The following is an 11939-nucleotide window of genomic DNA, read 5'->3' as shown; positions in this document are numbered from 1 at the left end:
GCTGGGCTCGGCTCCCCGCAAGCGGTGGGGAGGCTATCCCTGCCTCCCTGCTGGGCTCCAGGCCTCCCTGCTGCTCATGGGGAGCCCAGCCCAGCTGTGGGCTACCCCCGCACTGGGCTCCAAGCCTGCCTGCCAGCGAGAGCTGCCCAGCTGCGGCTCCCCTCCCCCCAGTTTAAACAATAATCAGCTGTTTAAAATGTTTAAACAGCTGATTACCGTTTAACAGTTACACTTAGACATACATATCCAATATGGATGCAAAACTTCTGGATTTGATTGTTGGTGGTATTTAACTATATTTATTACAGTGTAAATCACAAAACACAATTTATGCTAAAAATGTAATCATGTGTAATTCGTTACAAGCTCCCATTTTAGCATAAAATCTAATATTGACCAAACCGAATCAAGCACATCAATGTAACTAATCATGTCTTTCTTAGCAGCCTTAGAAACACACATTCTCTGGATACAGAAATGCTGTATTTACCTTAATGTAAGTGCAATCGTCTTTCCCTCCTGTCAGCATAAATGTCCACAGTGTTCTCTGGAATTAGCTTCGCTCTTAAATCTGCTTCTATGTTAAGAAGAGCCAAAGATGAAAATCTGTTTTCTCCCGTGGTTGAATGCAACCAGTTTCTAATCCATTTCATTGCCAAAAAGCTTCATTCTAATGTGGCTGTCCCAACTGGGAATGTTAGCGCTAACTGAATGAGTTGGGTAGATCATCAGAGACACTTCTTGAAATCTTTCTAAGGGGACCGGATTGAGAATTGTTAAAAATGTCCATTTCTGCAGCCACAAGGTGAGGATTTATTTTGAGCGGGTCTGTGCATTTCTGCAGTAGTGGATGGATGCTGTTTTTGTCACACCTTAACAGAGAGTCACAGGCTTCAGCAATTTTCATTGATTCTTTTGAGACTCATCTGTCTCTGAAATTATGGCATCCAGCACGGGGAGGTACAACTGCTCACCCTCCTGTTTTTGTCTATTGCAGATACAGTTTCTTGCATTTCACCTGTGCTTAGTGCCTGTCTTTTGTGTTCTCTCTCTGTGACCCAGAGTTGTCATGATGAGGAAGTTGTTAAGAACTGTCCAGGCTTTAGAAACTTTCTTTTTGGTGAGTGCAGTGTGTCCCCATCTGCCCCTGCAGTGTTGTGGTCTTGACAGAATTCTGTGATTTCGTTCCACAAAGCATTCCAGTCGTCTTCTCTTCTGCGTTTCTTCTCAAAGTACGTTTTCATTTTTCTATGATAGAGGAAGCTTTGGCAAGCATGGCGCTGGTGCCCTGAAGTCCTTTATGAGCAACATGGACAACTTTCATTAGCTCTTTAAAGATAATCAGACATGCAACGAATGAACCTGTAGTCATGTGGTGGTAAAGACTGCTCATTTTTACAGACTACTTTTTGCCTTGTTCTGACAGATCTTTTAGACACTGCAAGATAGCAGTATATTGTGTGTGAACACAAAAACACTTCTCCACTTACACGGCCAGCGCATTTCACTGGGTTGCATGATCTCTTTCTGTTTTAGACCCAAAGCTTTCTGCATGTCGATAAACCTCTGCTGGTTGGTCGGCTCAGCAAAGAGAGAGTAAAGTTTATCAAGTACATTTAGAAACCCCACAGGACTACAACTTACTCTGCAGCACTCTCCGAGGATGAGGTTGAGTTATGTGCCATGCAATGAAGGTACGTTGCAAACGGGTAGTCGTCTTTCCTTCGCGGCTGTACCCCCGATACGTGTCCCGACATAACATGAGCACCATCGTAAACCTGAGCGACAATTGGCACATTTTGCATTCCCCTTGTTTCCAAACTTTTCTTTCTGGCAGTATAAATCCCATTTGCATTTTGGGAAGATGGGCAGTTGATGAAGCACAGGAATCTTTCTTTAATCTCAAGTTTCTCTGCGTATCTGATACAAACTGAAAGCTGCTCTGTCTTAAAAGACCTGGCCTCATCTGCAATTATCGCAAGGAAACCTGTCTCATTCACTGGCTGTACAATTTGTTTGTAAACTAAATCGGCACAAATCTGCAGCATTTCGTTTTGGAATTCTGGGCTTGTGTAACTAAAATAACCCACCTGCATTTTCTGGAAACTTTTGTTGTACTTTGAAAAGAAATCACAGAATTCCAGGAAAATCCCTTTAAAATTGGAATCCCTTCCCTCTTCATGCCCTCGAAAAGGTAAACCAAGTTTCGAAAGTAATTTAAAAATATCACAAACCTTGCTGAGGTAATCCCTGTTTCTCTCAACGGTACTTTTATGACTGTCAGAAAGCTTTGCCGCTACTGATCCAGTTTTTTTGCTATGTTTGAAGCGCTGCCACTTCTCCACACATTTCACGTGACTCTGTGAAATTGCATGTTTAGTAAGTTTTTTCTGAGATTTTCTTCCAATCCTGCACAGCTTTTTTGAGTCATCAACATAGCCCATTTCTGAATGGAAGAGATGGCAGGGAAAGCAGAATGCAGCATCTTTCTGAACGGAGTATTCAACCCAAGGGAATTTTGTGTAATGGGAAACTGAAAACAAGCAATTGTATTTCCCAAACATTGTCTTTTGGAAAATCTGGCAGATGTGGTTGATTTGGTCCATTGCTTTTTTCTCCAAGGTCTGAAACAACAATTAAGTTTCTCACATCAACTTTATTTGTACTCACTGCATCCAACGATTCGAAACCGTCTGGCAGTCGCGGTGCTGATGAAGTATCATCAAGTGCCGATGCAGGTAGGGCCCAGTCTGGAGTTCATGTTAAATCCTGAAGGGAATTGGCCATTGGTTGTTCAACAGTTGCTTTCACAAAAAACTTTCGAATGTCCATTTTCGCTTTTGTCAAAGGAGACACATCGAATTATTTTACTCTGGTGGAACATAAGCGAGTTATTTTAGATTAGCGTTCACTCAAATGCAGTGTGTCCAGATTGAAAATACTGGACTGTCCAGTGAACGGATGAATCATTTTCAAATACCGCGATACCCACTGTGAAAGGTGGGCAGGCGGAAATAAGGGGAACAATTGGATTCTGCCGCCGCTCCAGCTGGTTTTGCCCCTTACTACGTTAGGGATCACACAGTTGCGTACGTATATGTTTTTATTATTAATTTGCATTTTGTTCAAGTAAAAAAATCATAAGTTTGGGGGGGCATTGCCCCCACATACCCCCCAAACTCCACCCATAGTTTTTGCATTGTCTTATTCATGTGTTTAATGGCTTGATTGATCCTGTACTGCAAGGTGGTTTTATCCTCTTGTAATTGTATTTAACCACTGAAAGTAGATTTGGGTTGCCGTGGTTTGGTCCTCGGGATGTACAGCAAAATGTTCAGGATCAATCATTAACTTCATTGGCTGTCTGAAGAGAATTTGGTATGGCTGGATCTTAGTTCTCAGCCTGTCAGTTCTGTGGATAGCAGCTAAGATCAAAGGCAATTTCTCAGGCCAGTCTTTACCAGTGTGGGTCGCTATCTTTCTCAATGCCTCCTTAATGGAGCCCACACTCCCAGCTGTCGCTGGTGTGTCATTGGTTGCCAGTGCAGGGGATGAGCTTTGTCCTTTGCACAGTGGACACAATTTTGCACCCATGTCCTCACATCATCTTCCATACTCTCCCATTCTGCTACCTGCTTCACCCGTCTTAGGGTCCCGTCTCTTCCCTCATGCATGAACTGGTGTGCCACATTCATAAGTTCTTGTTTTTCAGTTTTTCCCAGGGTTCGCCTGCAATAATTACTTGTGTCTTAGAATCCTAGGGCTGGAAGGGACCTCGACAGGTCATCTAGTCCAGTCCCCTGCACTCAGGGCAGAACTAAGTAGTATCCAGACCATCCCTGACAAGTGTTTGTCTAGGTGATGGAGATTTCAAAACCTCCTTAGGCAATTTATTCCAGTGATGAACCACCCTGACAGTTAGAGAGTTTTTCCCAATGTCCAACCTAAACCTCCCCTGCTGCAGTTTAAGCCCATTGCTTCTTGTCCTGTCCTCAGAGGTTAAGAAGAACAATTTTTCTCCTTCCTCCTTGTAACAACCTTTTATGTACTTGAGAACTGTTATCATGTCCCCTCTCAGTCTGCTCTTCTCCAGACTAAACAAACCCAGTTCTTTCAGTCTTGCCTCATAGGTCATGTTTTCTAGACCTTCAATCATTTTTGTTGCTCTTCTCTGGACTTTCTCCAATTTGTCCACATCTTTCCTGAAATGTGGCGCCCGGGACTGGACACAATACTCCAGTTGAGACCTAATCAGTGCAGGGTAGACTGGAAGAATTACTGCTCATGTCTTACTTACAACACTCCTGCTCATACAGCCCGGAATCAGGTTCGCTTTTTTTGCAACAGCATTACACTGTTGACTCAGAGAATCATAGAGTTGGAAGGGACCTCAGGAGGTATCTAGTCCAACCCCCTGTTCAAAGCAGGACTAACCTCAGCTAAATAATCCCAGCCAGGGTTTTGTCAAGCCACAGCTTAAAAATCTCTAAGGACTGTGACAGGGCCAGCCCTGACGGCTATAGGAGGGTGCTGGAAGGCATATATATCAGCCCCAGGCTTAGCAAATCCTTGTTCCCTGGGTGATCCAGCTGCGGCCACTCCAGGACAATTAGGCCAATTAGGCCAGCTGGGGCCAATCAAGGAACTTGCCCCAGCAGTTAAAAGCCTCCCAGTCAGGCAGATGGGGGCAGCTGAGAGGGAGTTGAGCAGAGCTGCTACAAGGTGTGGAGTCAGTAGAGGAGCGGAGCGGAGCGGAGCTGCTGCAGCAGCAGCAGCAGCAGCAAGGTGTGGAGCCGGTGAAGCAGCTAGTGTGGGTGTGGCGAGAGCACCCAGCCACGGGAGGTAAGAAGGAGCCTGTGCAACCAAGACCAAAGGACGCCGGCCCCAAAGAGCCTGAAGGAGAGCCACAAGCCGGGGGGGGGGCTACAGACGAGCGACCCAGGGAAGGTTTCCTCGGGGAGATTTTGATAGATCAGTAAACGGGGCAGAGAACAACAAGTCTAATCATCAATGTTACACTATCACATGGTAACAGGAGCTGAAATCGGTAGAGCTCTGTGATAGGCCTGTGCAGCCGTGGCGTGACAAAGCCAGGAGGGGAGGGGAGCCTCTCGCTCAACCTTTGCCTGATGCTGCACCCCTCCCCGATGCTCTGCTGACGTGCTGCGATCTGCGCTTCAGGAAAAGACCAGTAAGTTCATTGATGCATGGCCAGATGGGAGATGTGTAGAGGAGTGGCCTGTCCCTCCCGCCCAGTCTCGGAGGGAGGTCACGCCGCCTCGCTGCTACCCATGTGCGGATACACTTGATACAGGGATTAGCTCTCCACTCTCCGTACCCCCAGGCCCTCAAGCTGGGCGGGCGAGTAAGCAGCCTATAGCCCTCGGCAGGCCGAGTAAGCAGTCTGCAGCCCGGGATGGGGCAGGCAAAGCAGTCTGTAGCCCTCAGCCCTCAGGCAAGGCAGGGCAAGCAAAGCAAGCCGGCTACAGCATATTGAGGCTTCGCAGGCGAGGGGCAGTCACCTCAGGGTGTGGGTGGCTGAGGGGAGGGGGTCACAGGCCCACCCGACTCCATTGCGTCCCAGCCCAGGGCCCTAGCAGTGGCGGGGCGTCCTGTCACTAGCTCAGCGGGGCTCCAGCCGAAACTTGCTTAGTGGTGCTCAGACTTGAGCAGAGCCGGGCTGAGGTCGGCTCCCCCTGGGCTACTTCCCTCACCCCTGTGCCCCTGGTCCAGCTCGTAGTCCACTTCCTCGGGGCAGAACGTGAGGGCAGCCCCAGCAGGCTCTCGGCCTCGCTGTTGTCAGGCAGCTCCTCGAGCTCAGGGCCCAGGTAGCTCTGGCAGGGCCTCTGAGCTCCAGCCGGTAGGCAGCCCTGGCAGCTTCTCCGCAGCACCAGGGGAGAGACGTCCTTCCCCTCCAGCCACTCACCTCCAACTGAGCCAGAGGGCCCGCCCTTTATACGTTATACTTCCTGTTCCGGTCCTGGTCCCGCCCCTCTGCTTCCGGTGTGGTGGGCGTGGCGTCTCTGAGCCCGCCCTTTGGAGTTTGAGTGACAGTTCCTCCCTCTCCGTCTTGGAGGGGGCCATGTTCTCTTGCTACGGCCTCAAGATATGCAGATTCTGTAGGAACACATCTAATTAATTAGTACTTTGGCGACCTTAGGTCTAGCATTGGAAACTTTTTTTCCTCTCTTTTGACAAGTTTTTGTCTCCTAAGAAGGATAAAGGGGCGGGGAGAGGCTTGGACTCTTTGGGGTTTCTTCTTGGACCCAACTTTGGGATCCTCCAACGACAGCTGGAAGATCAGGCCAATCAGAAAGCCGTCTCTCTTTCCACTTGAAAGCCGCCACAGACTTCGATAATTATTGAGGGTTGAAGGTTGGGGGGTTTTACTGTTGCAGACGTGTGTAAGTGTTTGAGCCTAAGTAAAGCATAGCGTTGAAGTAGGAGCACTTTTGTGTTACGCTGTTTCCACCAGTCCATCTATCGGCTGGCGGCCGTGTCTCCAATCGATTGATTTCCTGACACCACCTCACACAAAGTAAAGTTACCACAAACTTTGGGTAGGCAGAACCCCAGCTAACACTCCATTGAATTCTATCCTGATGGGTGTGATCAGCTGAGCTGATGTAGCTAAGCATCTCTCTCCGTCCCCAACTATGTGCAAAATATTTTTGACATCACAGCAATTTTCGGGGCAATTGAGTGTGCCTGGGGATTTTAGAGCACTTCTAAAAATCAGCTCCTAAACGGTAAATGAGTGTCAACCTTAACTAGAGCAGAGCTACTGCCCCACTAACATCTAGGTTCATGTGCTGCCCCCACTCAGGGTCCAGACACCCTAAGGTCAGGACAGGGGGTATGAACCCCAAAGAATAAGTAATTGAATCAGCTGATTGTGTACAGTGTTATTGTGTATAATAATAATGTTGAGCAAGGCCTTTTCTGAAAGCTTGTAACGCTCTAAACTTAGCAATCACTAGGACAGATGTACCCAGAGGCTGGTTCGGAATTTATGGATTGTGTATGTAGGGAGCTGGGTTCCTAACGCTTTACCTTCCCCTCCCAGCAGGGTGGTGGTCAGCCAGGCAGTCAGGGGCTGCCTCCCCCACCAGACAAGACTAACTCCCAGCACCTAGCATTGTACATTGCAGGGAAAGACAAATGATGGGTCTCTGGTGTGCAAAGTCCATGCAGGGTGTGTCACAAAGTGACCTGATAACTGGGGGCAGGTCTGACACCTTCGGGGGTGACGAACCAGAGGGGAGAAGTCCCCATGTCGGGTAGTTAGGAACTCGGGGTAGGTGGCTTTGGGGACGAATGGGACTGGAAGGGCTGTTGGGGTCCCCCTGCAGGGATAACGAGGCTGCTGGAAGCCAGGGTCAGCCCTTTATGCCTGTGGGCTGGCTACTGGTGCCAGGGCTCTGAGCCACAGCAGTAGTATTAAGGCACGCAAGGCCCCTGGGCAGTCAGCGACAGAACCTTCACTGGTCTGGGGGATCCCCAGAATGTCACACCACGGTATCGGAATGCTTCTCAGCCAGCCTCTTGCTGTGCCTTGTCACTATTCCCTGTGTAACCTCAGTAAAAATAATCGGTTCTTTGCCAGCCTGTCAGCTACAGCCCTTGGCCAGGTTCATCCCAGCACTGGCCCTGCGGCTGGTGCAGAGAAGTGACTCGTACACTCAGGGCTGCCTTGACTTGTGCCCTGCTTCAGTGGTTCCTATGGGCCATTGCAGAGATGTAAGAATGCCCCGGCCATGTCTCCCCCAAGCCCAGGCCTCCAGCACTTCAGGTCACCCCTTCTCTCACATGCCCAGGCAGTGAGGACCCATGAGCAGAGCTGCACTTGCCAGGTTGTCTCACCTCTTATTGTTTGAGAACGGCTTATCTAAGAAACCAATTCTGGGAAACCAGCCGTTTTCCTGTAAAGGGAGTTCACTGACCAAGCGATAACTGAATGCCCTGGGATTGGTCCAACATAGAAGCTGAAATGGAAACCAGCAGTTTAACTGTGAAAGAGTGAAACTGAACCTGAATAATAAACCATGCAAAATCTCAGTATTTCTGTGAGAACCCCATCCGGTCTGGTGCACAGTGTAGTCAGCTGCTCCCTCTCTGAAGGAAGAATACACGTTGGTTCTCCGAGCTGAAAGGTACAGTGCTGTCTGTGTTTGTAACTTGGGTGCAACATTGGAAAGAAGGGCTTGTAATAGCAGCAAATGCTTTGAAAATGCTCATCCGTGGTTTGTTAATAATAGCAATTGGGATTTTCACAGCCCAGTAATTCTGGGCACTTTACACTATGGGCAAGATTTTCAAAAGTGACTAATGGGTTTGGGGTCTCCAACTCAATTCTCAGAAGGTACTGAGCGCTCATCCCCTGGAGATCAGGCCCCTCTAAGAGTCGCCAGTTGGGCACCTGAAAACCTGCAGCACCCACAGTCACTGATCACTTGAAAATCTTGGCCTACAAATAGGAAAACGTGGTCCCCACCTCAGACAGATTACAGTCCGAGTTTAGCTGTCGGGCTGGAGAGGAAAGGTTGGATCTTGCAGACATTGTGGAGGCAGAAGCAGCAGGATTTGTACATGGTCTGGGGGTGATACCCAGGAGGAGCTGTCTGAAGAAGGGTTGAAAGGTAGGATGGGCAGTGAGAGAATGCAGGAAGACAGCCACGCAGAGAGAGATGAAACCAAGGCAGCCGGTGACAGGGAGACGACCCATAGAACCGGCTGGTTTCACTCTAGCCCAGTGGATCTGATTTCCTGGCCGGGCTCTTTGTGAAGTGAATTACAGCAGTGCACACTGGTGTGTGAAGCACTTCCATTCCTGCTGGGCAGTGCCTTACATCCACTTTGCACATTGGTGTCAGTGACAGCAGGGCAATGGGGCTCAGGCCCACAGAGCTTGAATTTGCTGTGGTAAGAGACCAGAAGCCAGAGAAGGGACTCGAGGAGGAGAGAATGCGCTTGGAGAGCGAGGAAAGGGGGGTGACTTCAGCAGCAGCATTTGTGCTAGACTGGAGGGGGATGAGGTGAAAGCAGGGAAGCTGGAGAGATTTGGATACAGGAGTTAAGAGATGGACATTGGACCAGATTCAAAGGTGTCCCCACCTCAGAGAGCCTCTAGGCCACCTCTCCAAGAGCCCCAGCGCAGAGGTGCATCGGGGATGTTGTGGGGTGGTCCAGGGGTTGGAGGAGACGTGGCCGGGACATTCTTACATCTCTGCAATGGCCCATAGGAACCACTGAAGCAGGGCACAAGTCAAGGCAGCCCTGAGTGTACGAGCCACCTCTCTGCACCAGCCGCAGGGCCAGTGCTGGGATGAACCTGGCCCAGGGCTGTAGCTGACAGGCTGACAAAGAACGGATTATTTTTTATGAGGTTACACAGGGAATAGCGACAAGGCACAGCAAAAGGCTGGCTGAGAAGCATTCCAATACCGCAGTGTGACATTCTGGGGATCCCCCAGACCAGTGAAGAGTCTGTCGCTGCCTGCCCAGGGGCCTTGGGTGCCTTAATGCTGCTGCTGTGGCTCGGAGCCCTGGCACCAGTAGCCAGCCCACAGGCTTAAAAGTCTGACCCTGGCTTCCAGCAGCCTCGTTATCCCTGCAGGGGGACCCCAACCGCCCTTCCAGTCCCATGTGTCCCCAAATCCACCTACCCCAAGTCCCTAACTACCCGACACGGGGACTTCTCCCCTCTGGCTCGTCACCCCCAAAGGTGTCAGACCTGCCCCCAGTTATCAGGTCACTTTGAGACACACCCTGCACGGAGTTTGCACACCAGAGACCCATCATTTGTCTTTCCCTGCAATGTACAATGCTAGGTGCTGGGAGTTAGTCTTGTCTGGTGGGGGAGGCAGCCCCTGACTGCCTGGCCAACCACCACCCTGCTGGGCAGGGGAAGGTAAAGCGTTAGGAACCCAGCTCCCTACATACAAAATCCATAAATTCCGAACCAGCCTCTGGGTACATCTGTGCCAGTGATTGCTAAGTTTAGAGCGTTACAAGCTTTCAGAAAAGGCCTTACTCAACATTATTATACACAATAACATTGTACACAATCAGCTGATTCAATTGCTTCTCTTTGGGGTTCATACCCCCTGTCCTGACCTTGGGGTGTCTGGACCCTGAGTGGGGGCAGCACATGAAGCTAGATTTTAGTGGGGCAGTGGCTCCGGTATAGTTAAGGAAGGTTGAGACTCCCTTACTGTTTAACAGCTGGATTTTGTAATTACTCTAAAATCCCCAGGCACACTCAAATGGGCGTCCACACTCAATTGGGCGTCCACCCCACCCCAGACCTGAAAGGGAGAATTAGGCCAATTAAACTTAGGTTGCACCTGGAGGAAACCCAGGGCGTGGGAGGGCCTAAGTCCTGAAGTCCAACAGGGAGAGGAGCTGGGCAGGATGTATAAAGCGAGGAAGTTGGCCGGCTGGGAGAGGATGAGGAGACCAACAGTTGCTCTCCCTGATACGGGGAAGAGCAGGAAGCTGCAAGGACAAAGTATGAAGCCATCCAGGGGAGGAGCAGCAAGGGCTGGGAGAGTAAAAGCCCAGAGCTGCTGGGCTGAGAGTGTCAGGACTGGAACCGGTTGTAGAGGATAGGCCCAGGTTCCCCTACCAGCCACAGGGGGAGTGGCCCAGACCAGGCAGTGGGGAGCAGATCGCCTGGGACAGTTTTCCTTAAAGTATTTGTGATAGCGGAGGGGGGGGGGGGTGAAACTTCAATGTGACGTGGCTGGAGGGCTAAGCCGTGAAGAGGAAAGCACTGCCGCTCCCAGCGCACACGAGGCCACGCGGTAACTGAGGGGAACAATGGACTGAGTAAGCGCAGGAAGGGGTGTCGGAGCAGGTGACAGAGCTAATTACCCAGATGAGCCGCAAGGAAGTGCAGCTGAGCAGTGAGTGAACCACCCTTTGACACTGTCCAGAAAAGAATTCAGAGAGACGATTCCTGAGCAGCTCTAGGAGTAACTAGGAGCAGGGCTAGCTGGCACAGCGTTAAAACACTTCTCCTGTTCTGCACTGGTTTAAAACCATAGTAACTACGACTGACCCAGAGGTTTCCAACGGAATGGTTATCCAAAAGAAAATGCTCTTTCTACAGATCCACGCCTTCCACAGGAACGTGTGAATTCAGTGGAAAGTTCTCCTGCCGGCTTGCCGTGGGTTTCTAGGGTATACCTTGTGTTTCAGGAACACCCAAACAGCAGCCCGGCCAGCTGGAACATTTAGCTATTTCCAAAACAGATTATATCCGACTTTTAGTCCCACTAAAAATGTCCAGGTTTTGGCATTTGGTCCTTATTCAGGACTGACCACTTTTCAAAAACTCAAAATTTTTCATGGGCTGGAAATGTTTTTCCTGGTCAAAAACTAATGCCATCACAGCTTCACCTGTGCTGCACTCCTACTAAACACAATGACAATTTGCTGCACTGTAGGCAGTTCTACAGGATGCATTGTGTGAAATGCCCTGGGCACAGAATTAAATGTATTAAGAATATGACAAATTGTCATTAGTGATTTAAAAAGCTCAGGGTCCATTTCACTGTTGCCCTTGTGTGGTCATTGACAGCAGTGCAAGGGGGGTGTAAAACACGACCGTTCTGATTTGGCAGCATTTTACATCCACTCTCAGCTCTGCTCTGGTGTCTCCACACCGTGCAGAGCTACAGTGACACAGGTACCTTGTCTTCTCCTTCAGGGCCCGACTTGTTCTCTTCCCTGCCTACATCTCTCCTCACATTTTCTCCCACTCCTCTCTTATTATTGCTTCCTTAAGTTCCTAAAGACTCGGATCCTGATTCTCCCCTGCCTTGCACTAGTGTCATTTTTGACTCCTATGGAAAAGTGGATTTAAAATGCTACCAGATCAGAGTGGCAGCATTTCATACTCACTTTGCATGTGTATAAATGATGACACCAGGTGT

This window comes from Emydura macquarii, unplaced genomic scaffold (genome assembly GCF_026122565.2).
Source record: "Emydura macquarii macquarii isolate MOO-44397 ecotype Brisbane River unplaced genomic scaffold, CSIRO-AGI_Emac_v2 contig_3511, whole genome shotgun sequence".
NCBI classification, from domain to species: Eukaryota; Metazoa; Chordata; order Testudines; family Chelidae; genus Emydura; species Emydura macquarii.
The sequence above is the reverse complement of the archived record's forward strand: the minus strand, read 5'-3'. Positions refer to the sequence as shown.